This window comes from Ciconia boyciana, chromosome 1, assembly GCF_034638445.1.
Source record: "Ciconia boyciana chromosome 1, ASM3463844v1, whole genome shotgun sequence".
In the NCBI taxonomy this organism is placed as follows: Eukaryota; Metazoa; Chordata; class Aves; order Ciconiiformes; family Ciconiidae; genus Ciconia; species Ciconia boyciana.
In genome coordinates, this window is record NC_132934.1 from 109,554,536 (window position 1) to 109,581,979 (window position 27,444).

The 27,444-nt window shown below is 40.3% G+C and overlaps 1 protein-coding gene across 10 annotated transcripts in view; it reads right to left on the bottom strand.

The window, feature by feature from the left end:
• NRIP1 (nuclear receptor interacting protein 1) overlaps positions 1 to 27,444 on the bottom strand; it is a 108,134-nt gene that overhangs the window by 34,576 nt on the left and 46,114 nt on the right. For 5 of the 10 annotated variants that reach the window (XR_012046145.1, XM_072886195.1, XM_072886212.1 and 2 more), the window contains exon 3: positions 14,363 to 14,411. The exons of 4 other annotated variants lie outside the window; for them this stretch is intronic. The gene's annotated coding sequence lies outside the window, so the exon portion shown is untranslated. Of the gene's footprint in view, positions 1 to 14,362; positions 14,412 to 24,688; positions 24,804 to 27,444 lie in introns of those variants that run through there. One more of the 10 variants, XR_012046150.1, reaches the window with a different exon arrangement.

Below are 27,444 nucleotides of genomic sequence, written 5' to 3' on the forward strand. Positions count from 1 at the left end.
TTCAGTTCTAAACTGGCATAAATATTCAACATGAGCAAAGCTAAGTGTCTTTCCACATATCTAACTCTGCAATTCGCTTTCACAGCCTAAAAGCCTATTGAAAAACACGTATTTACAAGTTTAAAAAGGATGTACACAGATGAAATTCTTGCCTCCTTAAAGTGAATGAATATTTTATGATTGATTTCCCTGAGGCTATTTTTTAATTCAAAAGCTGCAGGCAACTACAAGTCAGGAGAATATCAGATCTGAAAAAAGTAAAGAATCAGAAGAACAACTAAATAGCCGTAATGTGAACAGCCCATATATCCCCCTGGGCAAATACTCCCTTACTAGATTTTCAGTTATTTAGAGAAACTCTGAAAACTGAGCTCTCTCAAAAAAACAGAATTAAGATACCAGCAGTGCACTGTAGCGTAAATATGAATACCCTTGTATCTAAATATCAAATGAAAAGTTGGTAGCTATTGCTGGGGTCTCAGTACTTTTCTCAGAAGCACACGTCTACATTAACCAGCACTTACATAATTACCTGTAGAAGACACACTGTTCGTTCAAATATATAACTACAACTTAAACGTGGATTCATCTAATCAACAATTACCGATCACCTTACTGTTCCTTCAAAAACCCATGCACCTCTGGGTGGGCTTTTGCAGAGTTTCAACCAAAATAGGTAAAATCAGAAATAACAAATCCCTGGGGGGGGAAATCAAGGTTCCCAATGAATACCATCAAGCATCCAGCAACTGCAACATTAATACAGCTAGACTTATTTCCTCAAATATTTGGGAAGGCACTTTATCTGGAAAATACAGTTTTCCAACTTCCAAAAATAAGCTGTTTACCTGCAGCCACATTTTCATATTTCAAAAGGGAATTAAGCTGACAGCATGCTGTTCTTAAAAAGGAGTGAGTAGCACTTGATAACCTGTGTTTTGTGTTTCAGAGAATAAAATTGAAATTTTTTCAAGATTTCTTACTATCTGATAAAGGCAAGCCTTGCAGGTCACCTTTAAGATAAAGTCCCGAACAAATGCACCATTAAGCCAATATTCAGTAAAACTTTACTCATTACAGCTCTGGGTAATTAAAAAAAATACAATGCATTTATGCAAATCCCTCGGGTACTCAAAAAGCCTGTTGCAGGAGATGACACTTGTAGCCAGTACAGTTCACATACAATAACTACTCTAAGAATTGTTTTGCTGCCTTTTTTTTTTTCTTAAATTACTCAGTGCTAAGGAAATAATCGATAATTTTACAGAAATCGGGTTGATGCAAAGGAGCCTTCATTAAAGAGAATTAAATCTGAAAAACACTTAACACATAACAAATGGGACATCAGCGAGCCTTCTAAAGAGGCTGTTCTTATCTAGTGCTGCAACAGGTATTATAGCATTATAAAACCTTACGTGACCTAATGTACAATACACAAACGTGATGAAGTCATCTGTCAAGAACTGAAATAGCATTTTAAAAAACCATCTCTAAACCTACACCTTCTTTGCGATGGAAAGCCAGGTAGTAAATTTCAGGGTTTGAAGGCAATCTCATAACTAAGCATTTCCAGCGAGTCTTGAACCGAGTATGCTTTTCTTCCACTATCTGAAGTGTGGTCATGTGGAAACCAAACTAGCTTTGGAAATTAATGTTTAGCTGGACACTAAGGTAACAATTCAGCAACCTTTTAAAAACATGTAGACCGTACCAGATAATTTCCCTGGACCCACTGAAATGTTAATAATTTTTCTCGCTATTAAATATTATTCCAGAAATTACCAGAACCAAGGAAAGGAAAAAAAAGAATATGAAGAAATAAGGCAGAAGGAAGAGAAAGGAGAAGCCCTACAGCAATATATCTCATATTTCCCAGTAAGGGCTGAAGTAACCTTATTGCAATGAGTCTCTAACATTAACCTCTAATATCTATGAATCTCTAAACCTAAAAATTATATTTGACTATTGTGACAAAATTAATTGATAAATTCAAGTTGACATGCTTTCTTGACTACTGTATATGCACTGGTTTTGGTTGTTTCAACTATCTTCTCCCAGACCTCTGTATCCTAACAAATAAATAAAACACTTATTTTGCAGAGACTATTTTCAGAACCTCCATGAACACGCACGGATCACAGCTCATTAAGCCATGTTTACCTAGACGGAACTAAAGCAGCAGCAGGATTCACAGCACAAATGCTGTAACCTGGGGAGACACTCCCCAAGTGGAGAGTACTATGGGAAATCAGTCCTACAGCCTTTTAAAACGTGCCCAGGGAGAAACTGCGGGCAGAATAGGGAAGATAAGAGAATATTAAAATGTACACTGAACTATAGAAACTGTGTATGTCCAGAATATTAATTCTGCTTTTGCAGTTGGAGTTTTTCTTTGTTTGCAAACTACAGATGTACTTAGCCATCACAAAGATTTTAAAAGAATGACACTAGTAAAGTTTAAGATCTTTTGCTTACCATAAGGTATTACTGCTGCAAAAGATTAAGATTAAGATTATTACTGCTGCAAGATTAAGATTATTACTGCTGCAAAAGATTAAGAACACGTCTTCTAATAGGTTAAACCACAACAACATCTGAGCCAATGACTTTTTACTCCTGAATATTTATTTATTTTTAAAGAATTCTTTGAATTAACAAATGCCTCAACTGTAAAACCTAATTGGAGACTCTAAACAAACAGCAGCCTCCTAGCTAACCCAAGATACTCAGCTGCTGCCATTTAAGAAATTAAGAACAGTTCACAATTTAAACTAGCAAAATTACATCCACAAGACATTTTTCCAATATGCCAGACTAGTATTTCTAGTTAAGTCCCTTTGCTAAATGGAACAGAGAGCCACAATAAATTAACAACACTAGACTAGTATTATTTGAGTAGGAGGGCTACACAATCTAATGGAGATAACTCATAAAACTTGGTATTATCAAGATGTCTTCTTCTGCAGTCTTAATTCAGGATGTTATGAAAAAATCTTATAGAAACTATTAAAGTATTCATTTAGGAAATCTGCAATGGCGAGCAGACAGCCCACATGAACACTTATTAAGAGAGATTATCCAAACTCATGCACGTTGTTAGAATGATTAAGAGGTTGAGATGTGTATATATACACACAGATAAAACATTTTTATTAACTGCATTTCAGAGTTCTTTAATGACTACTAAATTCCTGTAGTAATTTTATGTGCCATTTTTAAGTTGAGATGAGTCAAAACATGAATTCGTAGAGCTGAAATCAAACTGGTCTGTGAAATTAAAATCTTTAGTTATTTAATAAATTCAGTGTTCTAATGGTTAGAAACCACTGGAAGAGCCAGAAAAAGTCTCTCCCTAGCTCACTGCCTTCCTGTTCTCATATTCCCAAATGTAAAGCCTACAGCCCACCACATCAACCAATGGCTCAGTCATTTTAATTATTACAGATTTGAGGAATGCAGTACAGTGATTACAGTGGCAGCTTGGGATCCAGGGGTCCAATTACTCGCTGTGCTGCAGACAGGCTGTCTGACTTCTGGTTTTACTTTTCTGTACCCTGTTTTCCCAGATGGAGTAATAATAGATGCAAACTTCAGAAAGATAATTGAGGATAAATATATTAAAGGCTGTGCGTTGCTCAACAGCTCCAGGAATAGCACTGAGTAAGTACCTAAACCACAGGATTTTAAATGATTCCCCATCCTTATAGCTGTCTGCAGTGAAATGCTGCAGAGCATAATGAAATTAAGGTCTCCAGAAAAATTCCTAGATGCACTGGAAACTGCAGCAGAATCTTGCAGTAAACTAAAGATGTGTGTGGAAAATGAGACTAGCCGTCCCAGAATTATTTTGTTATTAAGCTCAATTTGTACTTCTCTGATTTTAGCAGGCAGGAAGGATGTATTCAGAGTGGTGGTATAAGCACTTCAGTTGACTCTTTTTGCTAAGGTTATAAGCAGTGAACAGGCCTGACTCAACAACCCACGGTACCAAATCCACGGAGCTGCACAAACGCGCAGGTACTTCAACAGCACTTAAGCATGTGCTTTAAGAGAATCAAGTATTTAAGTGCTTTGCTAAACCCCCGCTTTATGTCAGAAATCTGTTGAGATGAATGGAGCAGCTGAGACCTCTTCACAGTTTTGATTCAGGCTGTCAAGACATTTTGAAGGTTCCCTTTGCAAATGTAATTTAGAAAAAGACAAAAAAAAAGGCAAAAGTGATCAGATTGTGGAGCAAAATTCAGCAATAAACGGGTTAACTCTTCCGTGGTTGCACTTGAAAGAACTTGGGAATCAACAAGCCTTTTTTACAGTAAAGTCATTTAAAAAAACCCCAAAACCACACAAACAACAAACAAGCAAGCTCCTCTCCTACAGTCGTAGGGTATCACTTCGAGAAAGCAGAAACAGGCTTCTTCCCAGGAGCTTGGCATGTTACTCACTCCTTTGTTCGGCTTACTGACTGACTCCAAAAGACATTTTAAGCGTGGGAAGGACAGCCCGTCACTGTTAAACAGCTCGGTCAGGAGAGGGCACACGGGGAACCGCGTTGCAGCAGCAGCAGCAGCCGCCGCCGCCGCCGCCGCCGCCGCAGGAGCCCCCGCTGCTGCCGGGCTTTCTGGAGGGGCTCCCGGGGCCCGACCCCGCCTCGGAGCCGGCGCGCCCAGGCCGGGCTGGGCTCTTCCCCGCGGCGGGCGCGGCCCTGCTGCCCAGGGCAGCACCGCTCGCTCTGTGGAATTCCCCCTTCGGACCACGGCAGCCGCGGCTCGGCGGCTGAGTCCTGCCAGGTGTACGGAACGGAAAAGCCTTTTCCCTATTGTTTTGCTAAGCTGTGCGCTGCCCGACACGGGCCTCACCTCACTTTCTCTTCTTCAGGGAAGTTTTAGACAACAGACAGAAAGGGGTGTTGGTTTCTTTCAGTACTAGAGGGGGGGAAGGGGGTGAGTGGAAGGGAACAGACCCAAATGAGCCCAAGCAAAACCTTCTGATGATTTTAGCAGCTTCAACGGCAGGATTTTGACAAATACTGCAGAAAACTGATTCCGTAACAGCTGAGGGGCTAGCTCCAAGAGATGCAAAATCTACCATTTTACGACAGCCCGCAAACACCGAGTAACTGAGAAGTCCTAAGCCGCATAAAATTGACAGGGACACAGAACCAACAGCACAGCAGACACAAGAAACAGTTTTTCCTGTGAGAATAAGGTTTGACAGACCGCTGGACTGAAATGCTAGCGAACCAACAACTGAGTGGGGAAGAAAACCCCAACTGTCCTGGCGGTAGAGACTGTTTAGATTTACTTCGGCTTTTAAGAGACTGCTAAAATGTCACTGACTTGTCGTCATCGTCAATCACAGCCCCAGAGGCATATCAGGAAGGGGAGGCTGTTCCTACATATTCCCTCTGGGGTGTGGAAAGGGGGACTCGGACACCTCATCTCAGTGTCCCTCCGCTCCTCAGATTTCACATGGGGTTCTCCACAGTCCGGGAATCTGTGACTCACCCAGACTGTGCAATCCCACCTCACGGCAACGAGGAGCTTTGGGATGATACGTAATATGTATCAAGGGGGAATATCATATTTCCACTGTCTGCTTAAATGAGGTGTGGAAATGTCAGAGAGATTGTCATATTTGTGCAGAGAGCCTTTCGGGGAGGCAGCAAGGCAGGCTATGCATGTTTTTGCGCCCATGCGAGGAGAGACGCAGAAGCCAGGACACCCCCAACTCAGCGGCAAAGCATTTTCACAGGAAAATCCAAAAGTCTCAGCAGTGCTGGCAACATCGCAGCTTCTACCCAACCCTGGGGAAGCACGTTGCAAAGACATGCCCATCTAGCTCTGACGCACGGCTCTCCCCTGAGAGGGGACAGTATGAGGATGAACGACAGCAACCCGAGAGCGGCGGTGCTCGGAGAAAAAGGTATGTCTGCACTGCAGCCTGACATGTACGGGAGAGAGCCAGGACAGCTCAGGTGCCAGAGTCAGCCTAGCCGGGCGGTCAGGGACCCCGCAGAGGTGAGCCTGCCCCGAGAAGCAGGGTATTTCAACACAGCGCTGGTCTGCCGCGACTCGTCCGATACTGGCACTCAACCCATCTCTGCTGCCGCTTCCAGAAAGCAGTGCACAGCTTACACAAGGCTGCAGGCAGACATTTCTGCTTAAATTACAGGCAACCCATGTTTTTGAAGCTTACTTCACAAACCTACCAGTAAGGAGGGGGTAAAAAAAAAAAAAAACCACCTCACCCAAACAACAAAAAAATCCCTCACCCAACACCACCCCCAAAACAAGCAAACCCCCAAAACAGCTGAAGTAAGTATATGGGGAGGGGGAAATGGGGGATAGACACAAGTGCCGTAAGAGCCGAGTTTGTGAAAGCCTTAGTAGCAGCTCTCAAGGTCAAGTACACTCAAGCACTGTAGGCAGCTTAATCCAAATCTGGCCCACATGTCGAAACCTCCTGCTAAGAAGTTCTGCTAAGTTCAGAGATGAATCACACATGTGGCCATTTCTCATGCTTTTGGCACTCTTCAAACAATAGCTAATGTCAGCCTACCTTAAATTAGTATTTCTTATTCTAACAAGTAAAAGAACTGAGCGTCACAGAAATAACCACTCTTACATGTGGAAAACCCCACCCTGTTCATATACCTTACGATTTACTCCTATAACTGAGTGGTTCACAGAAATTTCAGTCAATTCCTTAGCACAGACCCATGCACATATATTTGTTCTTACAAATACTACTGGAGGAACATTTCTATTTTGTTCTGTGACGGTACTGTAAAGGACATCTTCAAGTTCATTTCTTGATCAGGATCTGCTAACACTCAGACATGAACTTAGAAACATGCTCTCTGCCAAGTCTTTGCTAGTTGTAGTGCGAAGAGGAATAGACATTCAACCTACAAATGCCACCTGTGAAGGAACTGAGTATTTGACATCTAAAACTGCTCCATGAGTCACTGCTCAATGATCTTCTGCTACTGAAGACAAAAAGGGCAGAAACTAAACGATAAGGCAGAGAAGTTACACCCCACCCTATCCCCCAGTAAGGACAGGAATCCAGAAATGGCACATATCACTAAATCTCAACTAACTTGGGTAGTGTGTTGATCAAAGCTCAGAAGTACAGTGAGCAGAAAGGCTTTTGGTTAATTGAGTCTTCTTATTCAAGAGACCAAGAGCAAACAGGCACAAAAATATATACCAAGTCCTGTTTTCAGGATAGAGGAGCGGATAGTATACTGGTAGGTACAACAGAATGGACAAAGGATGCATCTTTCTAATCTTTGGAAACCACATGCCTATAAATAAGCAATTAAAAGGAAAGTAACAACCAGATTCCCATCCCTTCAAACACCTACAAAAACAAATCACTGATTATGCATTTAACTCTACGTCAACTCCCCAAGAATGAAGCTTGATTAATATACAGTGAAGAAATCAATGTTCTCTTCTGGACAATCATGCTTTTGAGTTACGATCAATGCATGCAGATAATGCATTTCCACAAAACTCTGACCTTCTGCTTGTCCGAGGGATCTAAAGATACAGGCATTTATCGACAGCACTACAATAAAATTGTGTATTTCTTGGATTTGTTGGAATAACTGTACATGTTAGGTGATGTCATAAGTCACTTTATGTTATTTTAACCAAGACTTGGTTTCACAGAAGCCAAACTGCAACAAAGCACTAAAAAGTAATGCACAGCTTTTGTTGACAGTAGTAGTGGTGTTCCACTTGGGACCAGGCGTCTCATGGTTAGTTATGAATGAGAGCCACTTTCTAGACTTTTCAACAGAATAGGTTTCAGCTAACCAAACACAAATACACAGTAATTCCATAGCAAGGTGAAGTATAGGATCACAGTCTCATAGTATTCAATTATATGTAAAACCCCATAAATCCATGTTAAAGACCCAGATGATTTGGTTTTGTTTTGTGTTTTTTTTTTTAAGTGAGTGGAAGGACAATATAGTTTCTATTGTAATGGGAGATTTCAGCTTATTGTAGATGATGTTTCTAAAGGCCATGGACACAGAAAAGGCTCAAATAATTTCAGTTAAGTGGGAAAGGAAAAATCTGCATTAGCAAGAAGGTCTCTACTAATTCAATTACGATTAAAAAAATTATTTTTTTTTTCCTCTCCAAAGCAGCAATAAAACCAAGTGGAATTAAAGATACAACATAAGAACCAACTTCAGTGAAACCTGGGGGAGAAGAGGCTAACAGCATCCTGTAAAAAATGTCACAGAAAGTCCTCACCACTATGCCAGAGTTAATCTGAAAACATTCATAACATAAATCCCTAAGTAAAATACTAAAAGCCTTTTAAGTCATATAGATGTATAAGGAGATGAACAGTTAGTTAATAAAACTCTCAAACATTAGGAATTGGGCTGCAACTCAACCTTAGCCGTGAGTCAAATCAGAACATTTAAAATACTGACTTAGCTCAAAACCAATGGGAACTGTATTCACTGCCACAAAACCATGGCAGGAACAATGGCTGGCTGGCAAGGGGAAGTACCCCTTAACTACCCCTCAGTATAAGGGCATACACTTTGAAGTAATTTCCCAAATTTTATGTTGATAAAAATGGCAAGCATTTTAAGAAGAAAGATAATATGCCGTCACAAAGTTGTGGAAAAGAGCTCTTACTAATACGTTTTATATCTGTCTTTCAGGAGTGCTGCATGAAAGAAATAATTGCAGAATAGCAAGAAAAGGCTATTTATTGTTACTTCTTGTTCCATTAGTGTCAAGAAAGTTGAAACAGGTGCTCATACCCATTTAAAAACTGTATAAAACAAACCAACACAAATGTGTGATTGATTTCTGAAGAAAGTGTGTGATTTTCTACAGACAACAACACTACCCCCGAAATAAAAGACCTATTAATAATAAATCTGTTACTCCATACTTGCACGTAAGTATTAGCTAATTTGGGACCATCTTTCATAGTGCCTGTCAAACCAACAACCTCACTAAGCCTTTATAAAGCCATATGCCCAAAGTGTCAGTTACACCGACCAACTTCACTGCCATGTTAGCATATGTCTAAAATTAAGCCTGTGCTCAAGAGCCCTGCTGAACGCAAGTGGCACCAGCGCATCAGAGCCTAACTGGCTACTAGTGAGCTCCAGCTCGATCCCTAGAAAAAAAGGCCATCTCAGTCACCATGAAGAATAACACTAGTAATAAACTAGTTCAGAAGCTGCACATTTAAATGTTTACAACGACACGGTTCCACAGGAATTTTTGTCTGATCTAAGTGTGAAGCTGCTGCCAAAATCTGTAGCCTTGTCTTGGTCTATGGATCTGCAGCCGCTTGCGCCTGCCACCTTCCTGGCATTAACACACTCATTCCTATAGAAAGCTGCTACAAGGCAAGTCAGACTAAGGACCTCATCACCATCAAAAGAAACCCCAAAGATACTGCTGAGTTGTTGTTTCACAGTTCTCCATGTAGGAACGCGTGACTACGAGAGTGGCATGAGGAAGGACAAAGAACAGGGACTACTGCTTTCAGTGCCGAACCGCACTTATGCCAAATGAAAGCATTGCCACTGGTGAGATTCTCCAAGAGGAAACCCCACCTCCAGGCAGAATGTCTGTGCTGAATTTGGAAGAGTTCATTGGTGAGATAAAGATGCCTTTTTAAGAAGCATGTCCTAAACAGAATTTAAAAAAAAAATAAATTGTCAATGTATTCAAGCCCTCTGAAATCTGAAAAGATGACTGGAAATAGAATAATTGATTCAAATATTTTAATTTTTGTATTTTACTGAGGCATCCTGTGAAGTTGGAGTATAAATCCTATTAAACTGAACTTAGTTTGTCCATCCCTAAAATAGATTTGACATACAAACACAAACACAAGGTCAAGGTCACAGATCAGCAAGAAAGATTACAAAGAGGACTGATGTAAGAGCTGGCATTTGATCAAAGCTCCTGGATATATTTTTTTTTAGTACACTTACCAGAAATACCACTACATTTTCTTCACATTGGTACATTACATGTTTTAAGTATTCCCCACCTTTAAGAGCAGCTGCCCTGTGCTTATTTATTTTGGCAAAAGATGTTAGGCAGTGTATCAAGTAAACTAAGGTAGAACTCTTACATTAAATGAAAAGGAAGTGGAAGACACTTTTTGCCATCCTTTTCACTCTATTCAGCTGTGTGCTGATACATAGTAAATCACAAATCCAAAAGGAGAAGCCACTCACAAATACAGGACAAGACAGTAAGACCACTGCTAGAGAATCAGGACCTCGGTTTATAACTTCATGCAATCCAAGTTACTTATCTTAATATAGCAATTGTATATTTGGATGTGCACTTCCAAACACAACACTCGCTTATCTAACCTAATTATCTGTGTGCACAGCATATATTTCTCAATTAAAAAAAAGAACTCTTAACACAAGGTCTGCACAGAACACAATCAAACTAACCTCTTCTGTAATCAGGACAACATTTACCTCCTAGAAAGCTTCTTTAATGCTGAACGCTGAGTAAGTGAGCAGATTAAACACAGTAGCAACAGTTGAAAGGCTCATTAAAACTCAGCTGCTGAAAATAGTTAGCAATGAAAGTCATTTACTGATCTATCCATCCACCCACCGATAAATTCTCAAAGCTTTAAACACATGCTGAAGAATATTTAGCTGACAGGTCACGTCCACCAGACGTACCACCTCTGACGCTTAAACGAGAGGAAGAAAAGGTGTCTTGGGTGACACAACGTCACACGACATTCAAAGGCGCACCGCTGCCAAAGTTTAGATGTTCGTTGTAATAAGTAGTAATTTAAAGAATAGTGTGGCTTGTACTCTTACTTCTGAACCCCCACTTTCAACACCAGCACAGCTCTGATGTTAGTCTAGACATGACTGGGAGCAGTTTATATTTAGGCAGAGAGCTATGTCTATAAATAGGACCGTTCGTGTTGGTATAAAGCTTTTATTGGAACTCATTTGGGGTGACCTGTGTAACTCACTTGTATGTGGACATCTCAGATATTGCCAGTAAAACCTTCATGCCATCACACACCCTCCCACATCTTGTTTCAGCTGTGCTTCAACATTTGTTTACTGATTCTTCTCCATTTAATTTTTGTATAGGTATTACATTTGCAGCACTCTACCTGCATGATTGGGTTGGCTCAGCTACTAATGAAGAGGCCTTAAATGAAAAAGACAAAAAAAAAAAAAAAAAAAGGCAAGTTTTTAAAAGTTGTCTCCTTCTTGAAAACATCCGTCACAAGAATTAGATTGTCACCCTTTTAAGCTATAGTACCTCCTGAGGTACTGGAGCCAAGTACAAATCAATCCTGAAGCCTGGGATGCGAGCTTCTCAGCGCAATGGTATAGGTGTTTTTAGCCCTGATAGTGATTCATCAGATCTTAAAACAGTCACTGGTTTAAGATCAAATTGAATTAAGTTGTAGACCTCGGGGCAATACAATTCTGCTCTTCCTTAGTCCCTCCTTTTCTAGACCCTTTCAGCAAAATGGGAGAAAAGGGGAGGTTTGTTGGTTTTTTTGGGTTTTTTTCCAAGTGGAATTTCTATCCTTCCTACTTTGTGAAAGGCTGACAAAGCTTCTCACTGCACTGAAGTGTTAGGAAGGAAAATATATAAATAAATAAAATAATCAGGCAATTATTATGATTCAAGATTAAAAAAAACAACAGAGGTTCATTCAACATCCGCAAACAAATCAGCAACTCACTCTGAGAACCAAACACACATGAAAATGTGTATATAAGACATTTCACAACCAAAACATTCTAGGAAACACATTAGTTTATTAGCAGTATAGCCACCCAACACTTCAGACTCTAAAGCAAATATATTTTGAGTCATATAGCTTATTTAAGTTTACTAACGCATGAAAATTTGAATGTGTGAAAAAGCTTTTACTTTAATTGAGCTATATTACAGTTAATAACTGTTCATTCAGTATCACATTGGGTCTTCTCTCATGCTTACACTATAAAAAACTTTCTTTAATCATCATAACCAAGCCTTTAATAAAACAAGTCGGCAGTTGGGTTTTTTTTCTGTTAAATACAAGTTCACACTCTTTACATACATAACCTGCAGGAGCAGGGGGTTTCAGCTAGTTCTGAGTTTTGGATTGAATCCCCCACTTTTCAAGCAGCAGGGATGTGGCAGGCTGCTATCAGCAGGCAGTGGTGGTTTTGGTCTCTTCCTTACTGTGACACCACGGAGAAAATGTCTGAAACCCAATTCTAATCCATTCCTCTTCGGACAGCTTGAACAGGGAGAGCCAAAGCTTTCCACACAGAGAGCCGAACATAAACCATTTCAAGCGTGCTGTCTTTTAAAAGGGGGTAATGACAAACTGCAATAAATGACTAGCCAATACAGCAACAAAAATGAGTATCACAGCTAGCACCAAGAAGAGAGTACTTCTGGTCAATTTAGTAGTCAAGTAGTCCACAATAATGGATTATCTTGAAGCACTGGATGGCTGCCAATGCCCAATTCTGTAAAGGTACTATTTATTTTTTTTTAAAAGGAAAAACACATTATTGTCTGTGATCATATTTACATGTGTGAAATGTCAAATCAAGTTTTAAAAAATGTTGAAGTATCATATTGATAAACAGTTTAATAGTAAGTCCTTTAACTTTGTACTTTGTTTTTACTTATTTTTACTAACATAAGTAGATCTATGGATTTTAATAGGACAACAAAATAACGGCAAGATTATGCACACATGCAGGTTTGTGCATGAGAGAGTAATCTAATTGATGCAACACAGATTAAGGTTGCAGAATTAGGCACATGATAGATGGACATCTACCATACTGAAAAACAGTAATACATCACCAGTTTAAGCGTCATGACTATTAAAAGCAAACTGGTTCACATTCAAAATGTGAATATTCTTCCTAATATAATTAGCTGTAATTCAGGACATAGCATAGGATTTCCTTTTCCAAACAAGATGTGCAAGATCAGTTATTCCTCCTTTCCCGTTCCTCAAGTTGTTCAACATGCACCAACCATAGCAGGTGATCTGGTTTCCCACATGCTGGAAGTCTGATACCAATTCATCATCTAACAAAACTGGCTGGTGCTAACAATGAAAGGCAGTGGGAGGCAGGTGGTGAATTTCCCTCCGTAAATCTTGTCTCAGCTTTGGGGGTAAAAAAACCCCACGGAAATATCTCCAAGTTGTAATTACAGCTTCAATCTGTTCACTTAATGTCTACTGATAAAGTATGGAGAGAGAGGGAAATTGTCATAAAACAAAGGACCTAAAAGTCATGAATCTAGCAAATAAACACATGAAACTCCACCAAAGTAGCTTAAACTATGTATCACATAGTATAAAGTCATTATCTAACAGTTATGATCCATAACCACAAGTCTATGGATTCAGCTGATCAGGCTAGGTATTATTTCCAGCTTAATCTGCCACAGTAGAGATCTGAGCATGGCTGACAGGTCACAACCCATGTCCTTTGTGTTATATAAAGCCATCTTTCCTTGATGTATCTGGAAGAGTCATTTCCCAGCTCAATATACCATCAGTAAGTAACTCCAGCATTTTCTGAATCAATATATAGTAAGGCATTGTCAATGACCTGAAGATAAGTTTCATTGACTGCCTGTATTCTTACTAAACTATACTTTTTTTGTTTCTTCTCTTCTTTAGAGTCTTTACAAGTATCCTGTCATAAAGCTAAAGAAGAAGGTTTTCGTTCAACCCCTGATGCTAAATTTCATCAGTGAACGATACAGAAAGAATTTCACTGAAGACTACATTAATGTGATTTCATTCACCAGCAGTTCAGGCACATTCGTACCTGCAGAATCTTACAGAACCACAAGACGACTCACAAATACCAAATTAATGCAGAAGTAAATCACACTAGACAGGGAGGTACAAGCCAAACAGGGCAACAAAGGAAGACTGGGGGAGGGGGGACGGGGGACGGGACAGGACACAAAAAAACCAAACAAAACAATCAAATCCCACTCTTCTCAAAGAGACTTTATGCTCTAAAAGCATACAATTTTAAATCCATTTGTTGAGAAAAGGCCAGAAGTTCTGGTGGGCAGGTGATCATGTCTCCAGCTTCACAGGAAACTTTTAGCAGATTGTTAGCTTGGCACCCTAGTTAGCAATCTCAGGAGAAAAAGATCAAAGACTATCTGGGGATGTGAAATAAGCCACCCTCTGACTCTCAGTTCTTAAGAGGGTTAAGGACCAAAGCTACTATGAATTAGATAAAGTTACCACTCCATGCCTGGGGTGAGAAAAAGTACAGGTTAATAAACTTCTTCCCAAGTTCAGGGGCAGAAACTCATACCTTTCAAGTGTCAATGCTGGATCTTTGTGAATCTGCTTTTCACTCCACCCTGCCAAAAATAAATACATTATAATCAGGATGCAGAAACTTATGGTGCAAAACAATTTTATTTCTACTGTAACAGGAACACCATTCTGTTAAATCAGTATTAGCTCACAAAAAGGGAGCCCGTCTGTCTTCTTAACAAGGTCTCTACAGACTAAAATAGAATTTTCCCCTGAAGTTGGTTATACTTGTGGTCAGTTCATGACAGTATCAGAGCTTGATCAGTGAAACTGAGCTGAGCAAGATGGTAAATGTAATGTACCAGGAGAGAGGGGATAGGTCTCCTTGCCCAGTTAATACTATCCACTTTGTCAAAAAAAGTTGTCATCAGGAGATTATCTTTATTCTGACACTCCCACTGTCCATTTACCCATGATGACTTAAAAAAAAACCCGAACAAAAACCAAACAAACCAACACCACCCAACACACCCTTGACATTGCATTCCACTTTTCTAAAACCTTACTCGTCTTCTCCCACTATTAACTTTAAGTTACTCTCATTTAGTCTTTTCTCAGCTCCCTGCTTCCACAACCCAACACTTCTGTAACATTACTGACATCCAACGACCCTTCCACACCACACAAAACACAACTGTTATTGTAATCCTTCCCCTCAAGACACTCTGGCTATATAACCCTTTAGTTCAAGTTTTCAATTGTTTTTCTCTTGCTCTAGATTAAGTTCAAAATTTATCATCCGAGTTCTACAGACATTAACTCCTCTTTCATTTCTACCCACATAGCCTAACCACTTACTGTGTCCTTCCTCCTTACCCTTTGGTTTCCACAAACACTCGTTTTTACTGTAATACTCAGGCACCTCTCACACAGGAAATTCCATTATGCTCCTGCACTGCTCCCCAGACGAAGATCATCTACACTCTGGAGGCTATTTCTTCCTCTCCTCCAACAGTAAATCACCATAGCAAAAATTAATCCAAATCCACCAAAATACCTCCTGCAAAACCACAAGCCAAAACACAAGTGATGTATATTGCTTGCCTTTCCTCACAGATTCACACTGTACTGTTTGTTCCATTTCCCTCATCATAGTCTATATGAAGTTTAAAATAAATACATCTGCGCCTGTGAGATGCTGACTACATACATAATACTAGTTCAGCTGGACAACAATTAAATGAAGCACTAGAGCAACACTGGCCTCCAGGATAAGTATGTGTTCCCTTCCTCTTACAAAAGAAAAAATGCATTTATTGTTTTTGCAGACCAACAATACATGTTGCTGTAATAATACAGTTTATACCTGATACCCTTCTTCTACTACGTATGATTGGAGGGGAAAGAAAGAGTGATAAACACTAAAAGATCAACAGAACACAAAGATTAATGATATGGAGAAAAGGGTACAGAAGGGCTAAAACAGAATGTAGAAGGGCTAAAATATCGCATCAAAGGGCTCCCCTTCTCTTGAGCTACTGCTATTAAAAATCTAGTGAAAGCTCTTTCCCTTCCCTGGCTGGTACAATGACAACATCCCTACCTCGTTGCAATCTGTTTTCACTTCAGACGGTGCAAATAAAGACCAGAAAGACCAGCGAAGGAAACACTGCTCCTAGGAAAACTTATTTTCAGAGTGACAATATTCATTTTTTTATTTTTAATCAGGACAGCAAATAGTGCCAAAGATGACACGAACAAGGAAACTTTTGAGGGGGAAGGTGAAGGCAGAGAAAGTACCTGTCCCAGGGACTGGTTAAACGTAAACCCAGACCTCTTTCAATGAAACAAAGGACACTTTCTATGTCTCAGCTGCCTTAATGAAATAACCTCCTGAGCCCAAACAGCAGACTTAATTCTGCGAGTTCTCCACTTTTTTAAACATAATTTCTCCTCCCACTCCTCAAATGAGAGGGATTGGATTTACTGGGTCTACCTCCAATTTCAGTTTTATTGCAAATAAAACTTAACACGACTTCCTTCCAACGTCCCTTTGGTATCTCTCTACTAAATCATGTAACCCAGAGCTTGCTTGCAGCACTTCTGAAGGTGAACAGTTTGGCTTACCAAGAATAACCCACTGGGATGCAAATTCTACTTGCCTTCTTTATACTCTGCCAGGTTTATGAGAGCAAGTCTATCTGCGCTTGACATTTGCTGGGAAACACTGTATGGCATAATTACTATTGTAAAACATTTTATATTCCTGTAAATTCAGACTACAACCCCAAAGTGCTTACAAACTAAGACAAGATATAGGGATAACTAAGCAGAAAGGAAGGGTTGTAGAGGAAAAGTAGGTTTCAGGAAGAAAAGTGTCAATGGCAGGTGAAGACAGTGAGGCTATCAAGCTGCCTGGGACACTATCTCGCAAGCATGAAGTCTTGAAGAGTAAGAAAAAGAAGAGCAGAAACAAGATTATGTAGAATACTGCACACTGTAAAAGGATAAAAGCAATCTGCTTCATTAAAATATAAAGCCAGAGGTGAAATTCTAGGTAGCGTGGTTCCTAAAATGTCAGCTGTATTTCTCCATCACTGTAGGAAGTATTTCCACTGAACTGCAATAAACATGTTACAATGCATATGGATAAGAAGTCAAAATCTTCAGGGGTTTACATTATTTTTACTGTGATCTTGACCAATGGAACAAGAGGGAGGACTGGAAGATCTAAAACATCTTGACTCTATAATCTGTTGTTGAGAAAGGGGCAGGAGGGAGGGAAGGAGAAAAATCAGTAAGTTACTCCCTATCCATCACAATTCAGACCAAAAGCTCCACTTACATTGCGGGGGGGGGAAGACTGAAGACTCCAAAATGAAAATTAATAGACTAAACTCTTCTTGTAATTCACTTCTACATATGAGAAGCAAAGTGTGCACTGAATGCAAATTATTTTTGTCAGCTGCCTGATAAGACATGAATGACTCTGAAGAACATGGAATAACAACAGCCTCCTTTTTGCTAATACATCTGAACGTAACATATTAGTGAAAGCACCTTTCTTGAGTTTTCAATTAATTCTTGTATTCACCTTTAATTACCTTTACTTTAAAGCAAACGGATATTTTCCAAGAGCAAGCATGATCCATGTTCCTGACATATAAATCATGAGAAAGGTAATAGTATTTACAATTGGGATAGTATTTACAGTTTTCCTAATGCACATCCAAAAACCCCAGACTATTTGATAGGGATATGTAAGCAAAATCTTTGTCGCTCTCGGTACTGCCACTAAAACCTCTCTTGTTAAATGTTTCTCTTTGTTCGATTGGCAAATTTGATTATGAGTTTAATTTTTGCATAGTAAAGCTCATCCAGCCATTTTTAATTTCAAATTGGTTTGCACTCCATCATGACTAGCTGAATGCTACAAAAACCTTTGACATAGCGACCTTATACATCGTGGAAAACAGAAGAAATGCTCTTAGGAGCAGGGAACTGTTGATCAGAAACTTTTTCCTCTGTTGACTGTACTCTGTCAGCTGTAACTACGTGCAAAAGTCCACACTTGCAAATTACACAAAACATGCACCTGAACTACCCTTCCATGAAATTATTTTCTCTGTTAAAATGATAGTCACAAGTAGAAAAGCTGAGAAGAAGAAAGTGTCTGAAGTTGACTGAGCATCCTGTTTTTAGTCGATGCAACACACAACCATCATTTAAAAACTCCGTAATTAAAAAAAACCTTAATGTACTTTACCACCAAGCTGCAGACAGTAGGCAACTACAGAAGGGATTTTCATAGACTATCCATCCACTACATGAATCTGGAGAAGAAAATCCCAAACTATTTCAGACTTGAGTCAACTACAGAATTCAATTCCATATAACATATACATAAAGTGAGGTCATAAAAACCCCCACCCACAAACAAAATAATGACAAATAAGAGGCATTTCAGTTACCAAAGACCTATTTCAATCTGACATCTAAATATCTGATGTTAGATGGCTGCTGCTCTTTACAGACTGATCATAGTAATTTCACTCCTCCGTTGTGCACCAGGACCTCTTATTATGTGCACTGGGCGGGTCTAAACTATGCTGGAGGCTACTGGGCACTGTCAAAATTGCAAGAAAAAAGTTATTCCATCTTCGAACAAAACAGAACACTTTACAAACATCAATGAACATATCACAGCAGTCTTTTGGACTACTCCCACTTTACACATGAGGAACAGCGAGCACAGGGGAAGAAAAAGCAACTTGCCCACAGTCACATGAAATCCATATCCATAGCAAAGGAAGAAAGATTTTCTAAATCTCAGTTTGGCCCTTTAATTACAAGATACTCTGTCTCTACAGTTTGCGGGTGGGTTGGTTTTTTTTCTACTGGTGAAACAAAACAATATTCCGCATTGAGGAAACAATGGGGACTACTAAAAGAATAGGACTTGCACACCACAGTAAATGCCTTTATCTTCCAAAATAAGAAAAATTACCAGCACTGCCATCAACCTTAGGGGGAGACGTGTGTCAGTCAAGTAGAGTCAATACAGGTTTTCCACTATACCTGCTGAAACGACCTTCTCCCCAAGAAAACAACTCTGTCAGTACTGAACTGAAAAGATGAATGATGGCATTATCATCAAAAACATAATTCCACCAACTTTTCCTATTTCTCGGAGATCTGACATGCTGAAACAGTCCTAATGAACTGGGCAAGCACTACTGAGTTGATTGGAGCTGGAAGGACCACTGCATAGGAGCAGCAGATAGTTTTGCAGCTGTGGCTCTTCTGATCCACTGCCCACTTTCAGTCTCTTTCCTAACCAAGAACAATAGAGTCCTTTTTATCCCGAAGCAAGGATCTTTCACAGTGAAGTATGTATAAACGTGTATACACATATCTAAGCACTTCCTTCCCGAACGTGTCCATTTTTATTTCCTTGCTTTACAAAGCTGTCAAAACCCGCTTTTTACCAGTCTAATTCAGCTGCAATACATTCACAGCATTGGATTGCTCGGCTGGACTAGAAAACAGGGTTTGCATTCATCCATACGTACACCAGTATATAAACAAAACTCCAGCAGTCCATGCTAGAAGCAGAGCTATGAAAGAAAGGTGACTGAAGCTGCAGTAGCAAGTGAATGATGAATGTGATGATCAGGCTCTGGAACCCTGAATTACACCAAGCCTGACTGAGCATCCTCTGCAAGTTGCACCAGTAACTAGAACTAAGCCTGCAGAAACGAGTTTGCCTCCCATTTAAACAGAGCCAAAACGCATAGGAAGAATATTCATCCCCTAATAATCAATATTAACGTTTTTCCTGATGAGTTTGCACAAACTCAAATTCCAGCTCCAGAAGCCATAAGTTTCCAAATTGACCAAACTCACTAAATAACTTAGTTCCTGCACTTACTCATTTGTAGAACCTGCAGATACCTGCCACATGTACTCTTTGCCAGAGCAAGAGAAAATAAATCAAGTGGCTGCCATTGGCTTTACAAAACATGTAAGTCTGGGAGGAGGGGAAGTATCCCAAACCTTGTAACTGCTAATAGTCAGTGCCACCTACGGTTGATGTTGCAGAAGCAAAGATCCAAACAAAGAAAAAAAGGTGTGTGGAACATTTAACAAGCCGCAGGTTTTTCAAATGGCTTCAGGAGAATAGATTAGACAAAGAAGATTAACAATCTTGTGTACTCTAGATCATTTACCACGATTGCAATAGGCAATCGTGCTAGTACCAAAGCCAGGCCCAGATTCTTTCTACGATTTTACGAGAACATCTTAAAAACACACAAAAACTTGTCAGTGCAGCTTTCCACTTTCTTATCTCACCACACTCACCCCCTCAAGTAAGACTGATCATGTTTTTATTGACAGCTCCATTTCAATCATTCAATCCGATTCCACTGCTGTGGATGCGTTGTCCAGTGGTCAGGAAAAAGATGCCAGAGCTTATTTCATCAGGCCTTGTAAAATCCTCCCCCATCACCCCAATGGAGTATCAGCAACACTTTTAATTTTCAGGGAAAGTTAACCAACACAATAGTCAAAATAATTCCCTCCAGAGGTTTCGCAGCCGTCTCAGTTCAGTACACAAGGCCATTAATTACACAACTGCCTTTAGCATTAGCAGGAATCTGGTAGCTACAGCACTGGTTGAGTTAAGGCTGCCTTCTGTATCTGCACAGAAAATCTATTTACTTAGAGAAGTTATGCAACACCTCAACTTCCTCTTTCACTATGGTAAAGCATGATAACAGAAGGAAAGGGGGTGGAGATGGGGAACAGGCATTTCACAATCTCAAGCAGGGCACAGCTACCTTCCAAAAACGTACCTAAACTGGAATTCGCCTCTAAAATCTGCCCAACTTGATGATATGCTCAAGTGCCAACTCTTACTTAAAACTTGATTAAATATTTCCAGAGGAAAGGCGGTGTTACACAGTTAACCAATGCTGGAATCAGCCGCATGCCTCCAATGGAAAGTAAGAATGTTTTTAAAATCTGATTAATTTTATTTGGGGTTTTGTTTGTTTGGTTTTTTTCCCCTCCAAATATAGCAGTCCACACTAGGCTGAGTTGTATTTCAATATTCTCATCAAGATATTAGTGTTATCAGGCATGCTCATTCAGTAAAGTTGGCAGTAAAAGTTTTAATTCTGCAAACATCCTTTTACTTTCCATTTAAAAAAGAGAAAACCAGGAAAATCACATGCTACCCAAGCTGATATATTCCATGGCACTAGGAAAATTGAGATATCAAAACCACAAACTCATCAGTCCTCTTTCAACTGTGATCTAAAGAATCTACCTCGTATCTCTATTGATACAGTCATAACTGACCAAAAAAAAAAAAAACCCAAAACAAAACCCCCACAACTCCCAGAACTGGCTCTACTCAAAAGAGGAATTGTAAGAAGTCTCAAAGCAGTCACAGCAATCTTGACTGGTAAAATGTTTTCAAGGACTTGGATTTAATCACATGTCATTTTCTTTTCCTCTAATCATTTATTTAAAGTCATAGGTTGAATTATTTATGAACAAAAGTTAATTGCATTGAAATGCAGTATTGCCCTGTATTTATCTCACACCTTCTTCAGAACTCAACCATCTGCCACTAACTAGTTAAAAATCTACAAAAAGTCAATACAGAATTTAAGATAAGATTTAACCATTTCTGCAGTATTACTGCAATTAACTTCCAAAATCTTGTTAGATATGGTCAAGTCCCTCGATCTTGCGATCTGCTGTGTAAATTGTGCAACTGTTTTTTACTGACCTTTATTACAACATTACAACATGTGTTTCTATTTCCAAAAAAATCCTGGGGGAAGAACAGCTCACTCACAAAATATTTGCTTTGAATAAATAAGTTTTGCCTAATTAGTTGTAATTAAAGTCATCATTATTTGAGTACAAACAATCACATCACAGAGCCTCCCTATCCGGGGTTCTTCGAAATTTTCTTCGCTGTCAAAGGATCTCAAAGATCAACGACTTGCATGCATAAGGCTGTATTCACACTCTTTGCAAGGTGTAAAATGTAAGCTCAAGGGTACTCTCATATAAATATACTGCACATCTATGAAGTGTTAATCTTAAGTCGGCAAGGCCATATGATGGAAGTAACTATTATAGTGCATGACTGCTCTTCAGCATGCAGCGTTTTCCAAGTCCCTCATTTCCTTAAAGGAACTCATTTACTTGTCACCTGCCAGGACAAAGAGTAGAGAGAGGATTTCACAAATACCTCTGTGGCGTGTGTGTGGTGATAACGTACCAGAAAAGATGGATTTTCATTTCTCATCAAGTTATTAGATTAGGTTTACATGCAGATTTAAATGCCCAGGATGAGTCTGCCACCTGTCCTAAACTTAATTAATTGGGAATGTCTGCATGACAAGAGCAGATACTTCAGATGTTTTTGAGTGACCACAAGCAAACATCCACATAATCACCAACACAACTTCAGTGATGCCAAGAACGAAGCACTAAGCACAGCCCTCTGTGAAACAGCCTGAATTTTGTTAATGGAGTGCTTCATACTTCCCATCAAACACACAACTGACATCCGCTGAGCATCTATAAAACCAGAGAATCAACTGTGTGAAGTCTGCAACTGAGTTAAGGAAATGAAGAGCACCAGCTTTCTCATTAAAACGTGGGTGCATATTTACACATTATTGGAGGGGGGGTGAGGGAAGGAGAGAGAGACGAAGGCTCAAATCCTGTAAGACTTTTCCTCAGCTTTGTTCTTGTTCTGTTTATCATAGCAGCATATCTAAGATTTTAATATTTTTATACCTCCCCTCACATACCCCCCCCCGCCATGTAGGACCAGTGCAGCAGACTAAAAACTAGCAAAGCCCCCCACATTTTCATTTAAAGAGGCAAACAAATCCAGTTCAAGTATATTTCACATTTAAAAGCTAAACCAAAACCCCCTTAAAAGGTTAATTAGAATTTTATCTGCGTAGGTACGTAGCAACTACTGACACAGATATGAGTAACTGAATATAATACAGAGAATTCAGTTATCCATCTCCTTACGTTGCCATTGGCACATACAATAAATTTGTCTCATTAGCATGGGCTACTTAGTTCGTTGTAGTAAACAAAGCTGCCGATAACGACAGCCTCGCATACTTTTCATTCATTCACATATTTTTCTTTACTTAGACTTCTAGCATGTGCCATAGAAGAGCCGAATGTTAAACATTCCTGGAGTGTCACAATATGTAATACAATAAAACAGATTACAACCATACCTTTCTTTCACAGCAGTGGTGCCAAGCACAGGTACACTGTAGCAATCAATTTGTTCTGCAGACAGTAAGGCTTTCATAGAATACTAATGCAAAATCTCTTTTCTTTCTCCTTCGACTTGACTCCCCAATGCCCGGGTCCCGACCAATACAAGGAGGAGGGCGGAATGTCTTCTGCTGAGATAACCACAACTACTAATCAAGTATACGTGTACAAGGGCACAGGATTAAACCTCCACCAGGCTTGACTCGGGCACCGAGAGCAGCTAAACACATGCACGGCAAGGTCAGAATTAAACACATGCACACACACACACGCACGCACGCGCATCTACTTGAGTGAACTAATTTATCACACTTTACCACTGACGGCTTTTTACCTCCGGGGAGTAAAATTACATCCTGGTGAACTGACGAGGTTCAGACACAACAGCTTCCAACAACAAATCAGATCTCACAGAAATGGGAAGCGTGCTCCTAGGTGAACACTCCTCTCCCGGCTGTTTCAGAAACTCGGTGCATGCCACACGTGTCTGTACGTGCGTGCACGCGTTTCTGCATGCATGTGTGCGTGTGCACGCGTGGGCGCGTGTGCATGCGTGTGCACACGCACATGTGCGAGACACACCATTAGGCATCGGCTAAAACAGAACAATAGCCTTAATGTTCAAAAACAGGCAATAACTCCCTTTGAGAGAGTTTTCTTTTTGATTGTATTTATCTTTACCTCTTAACATAATCAATCTATCAAGTCTAATTACTCCAGAAGAAAGCATTTTATTATTGTCTAACATAGCAAATGTCAAACAAGCTGTTCATTTACCTTGAAGTTTATTAGCATAGAAATGCAACACGATGATGCTCTCAAAATATTGTCACTTGTATTCACAACATTTTGGAAAACCCACTTAGCAGGTTTTTATTGCCTGGCATAGCTGGATACTGTATTCGTTCTTAAAATAGGCAAGGCATTATCTTAACTGTATCGCCCTTGAGCTCATGTAAGACTTTTTCTTTAAACGTTCAATTCATATTTAACTTTTCTATTTGTTTTTTTTTTTATTTAAACACTTCTCCCACATTCCAGTCAGCTGTACATATGTGGATACATGTGTTTTCATAAAGGTTCATACATGTGCATTTCGAGTATGAGTGAAAAGTGAAATGCTGAAATTTAAAAGCAGGGATTTTTCCCCCTCAAGTTCTGCCCCATCATGCATCCTTCCTGGCATTTTCCTTACAGTACATGCAGATGTACACTTTACCAAAAACATCGAGATGAACCCTACAAATTATCATCGGCGGGGGTTTAACAACACTGCTTTTGCATGTGATCCGTACTGGGAAGAGAACACTGCACAAATACTCCCAAAAATAACCCCCCAAAAAACGTTTGGCACTTCACCCAGAATAAATTAGCAAAATATTTTTGAAATATCAGTGGCTTCGCGGAGACACCAGGAAAAAGCAGCATTAATCAATACTGATGAGTTTGTCCTTGACATACTGACCGTGTCATCGGGCTATTGTCATGTGATATCATGTCATTTCCCCACCTGGCTCATGACCTTGTCCTTTAAATGACCCAAAGCTTCCCTCAAGTAGCAGGAGGCCCCTCCCCGCTGTCTCAGCAAGGTCGATCGGGTCAGCGTGTCCTCATCTATAATCCAGCACCATTTGTCAGCAGGGAGGCTGGAGGAGGCAGGCTTGCTACAAGGGGAGAATGCCCAATTAGGCAGCTGTCACACAAAGCATAGGCTGCAAAATTATCCCCTGTCAAAAGAAAGAGCAGCTGCGGGTGCCAATTACAGCAACCTTTCAACCCTTTAGGTACTGGAAACTACACAGAAGTAAATGAAGTACAATTAGTGATAACAAATCGATGAATTAGGACAGTAAATTAGAAATTACTAGCAGGTGAGCTTAGGTCTCCCATAATATTAAGGGCACGGCACACCCCAGGCAAGGGCAGGAACGTACAGGTTTCACAGAGCACATCAGTTTCGTCCTATCCATCTTTCTTGCGTGGAGCCTGTTTTCCTCCATCGTTTTCTTCTCGCAAGCCTTGTCCGAGCCAGGTAGCGCAGGGAAAGGAAAAAAAGCAGCCCAAAGAGGAAAGAAGTTGTAGCGTCCGATCTTCCCTCTTTATCCTGGCAAATGCAGTTTCCTCCTTTCTCACAAGGAGGTTCTCAGAGCCAGCACAATCTCTCTCTAGTAAGCATACTCCATTTCAGCCTGACATTTGACATTTGCTGCGCCTCATGTTCCAGCTGAACAAGATTTACCCCAGAGAAAAACAAAACCAAACAAAGCCCAAAACAACAAGTGATAAGCTCTCAGTAAATTTTACGTCATTTACACTTGAAACACTTACATCTAAGTTAAGTGCTAGACTTTTGACTGCAGGGGGAAGCCTTATTTCTCCACATTTCAGTTCTCTGATGCATCATGCAGTGGCATCTCCAAGCATAAGCACAGCCCTAAGTTTGCCAGCAAAGTTTCTGTTCAACTCGGTTTTTTGCCTTTTGTTTCCTCAGTGAACAATTTCCAAATATTTTTTCGCCCTCGCTATTTTCTGAAGCGGCCAACATGGAAAGTTACTGTGTGCTGGTACCAAAAGGCCAGTCCTACAGACCACCGTAACTCCGGCTCCTCCTGCGGCACGGCGGCGCCGGCGTCAGCCCCTCCGGCAGGGGGAGTCGAGCGCTGCCCGCGGGCGCCTGGGGCTGTGCGCTCCCAAGGCAACCACAGAAGGGTGGCCATCTTGCTAGCGCCCAGGCCTTTACCGAACAAGAAGTCTAGAAAACAGAGCAAGGAAAAAAAAAAAGGGAGGATAAAAGGATGGATGATTAACATACAACCACCTCCAACTATGGTTAAGACAGCTGTACCCATGCCTTTACATTTAGGTGCTTTGAGTCAAAGAAACAAATGTGAGGAACAAAATTCAAATTCCAAGACGCCGCCTCCTCTTTCCAGCCAGCTCACAATCATTTCGAACTAAGCGAAGTTGCCATTTATCTTGTCAATTCTCTCCTTTCATTCCCCATTCCCTAATCTCAAATCCACCTTCTTTATATTCTTATGCCTTGCAACCATGTTGAGTACTGAAGACAGTAGTCCAGATTTCTCCCAGCAGCAGTTCTGAAATACCTGTATACTTGCACTGTAATTCACCCATGTACTCACGCACTCACGTATATTCATGCTAACACATTCACCAAAATATGAAATGTAGTAGAAATTAAGTCACTGATCTCCAAGAAGCAATTTCCTATGGCTATCTTGTGATCTCTAGCCAGTGCAGAATATTTCACTGTTTAGGGGGAAAAAAAAAAAATAAAAATCTTGCTTTCATAACTCTGGTAAGAGAAAGCATAATAGAACCCTAACTATAAATAGATGTAAAAATGTTCATTTAACAGCAGTTGCAGTAACGCTCATCAAGTTTGACATTTTCTTTGGAGTAGCATATGGAAACCGTAGAGTACTGAAAGAGTTAATGTGTTTAGAATTCAGTTTCCATCATACTTGGGTGACTATCTCTTTAAATAATTTAAATCCTCTCCATCAACTACAAAGCTGTTTTGAAGCCATTTAGCTTTGTTCTTTACATGTGTTCTAATTAAGAAATGACCTTGTCATCACACACACCAGAAATCCTGGATTATTTCCTGCAGCAAAAATCTACGAAGCCCCCCCAAAAAAAAAAAAGAAGACAAAAAGAAAAAAAATATATACACTTCTTCCTTTAGTGAGGAACTGAGGAAGTTGTTGGTTGGCTGAATGCTGAAGCAGTTTCACCGCAGAATTTCTGTGTGTGTGTGTGTTGTTGAATGTCACAGGGCGGGTTAGTGTGACCTTGAGCTGCATCAGCAGCACAGCAAGGGTCGAGATGCCTGCAGGCGCCCTTGTACTGGATTTGCAAGACAAAAACCTTCAAACTGGCTGAAGGACATCTTAAATCTCTTCAAAGGTTTTCCGAACTAATCTGGGCTGCTCTTAGCCGGATCTGTGCCAGTGTGTGAAGCAAAATTAAAAACAAGGTCTCTGACAGGATGTTGTCTCCTCTTAACCCTTCTCATGCAGGAGACCGTGCACGAAGGGACACTGTAATAAGCCACAGAGAGGAGCACGGTTCCACCAGCAGCGTTCTTTCATAACAAAATTATGTAAGCAACCGTTTACTAGGAACGGTGCTGCTGTTAATACCGAACATTCGGCCGGCTCTCCGCACAGCCACCCCATCCCTCTCCTCCCCCCAAACTTAACCTGCCGTTTCTCCAGCCGGAGCGCTGGAGCCGGAGTGCCAGAGCACTGCAGCCACCACAGACCCTGGCCTGCCGGCTCG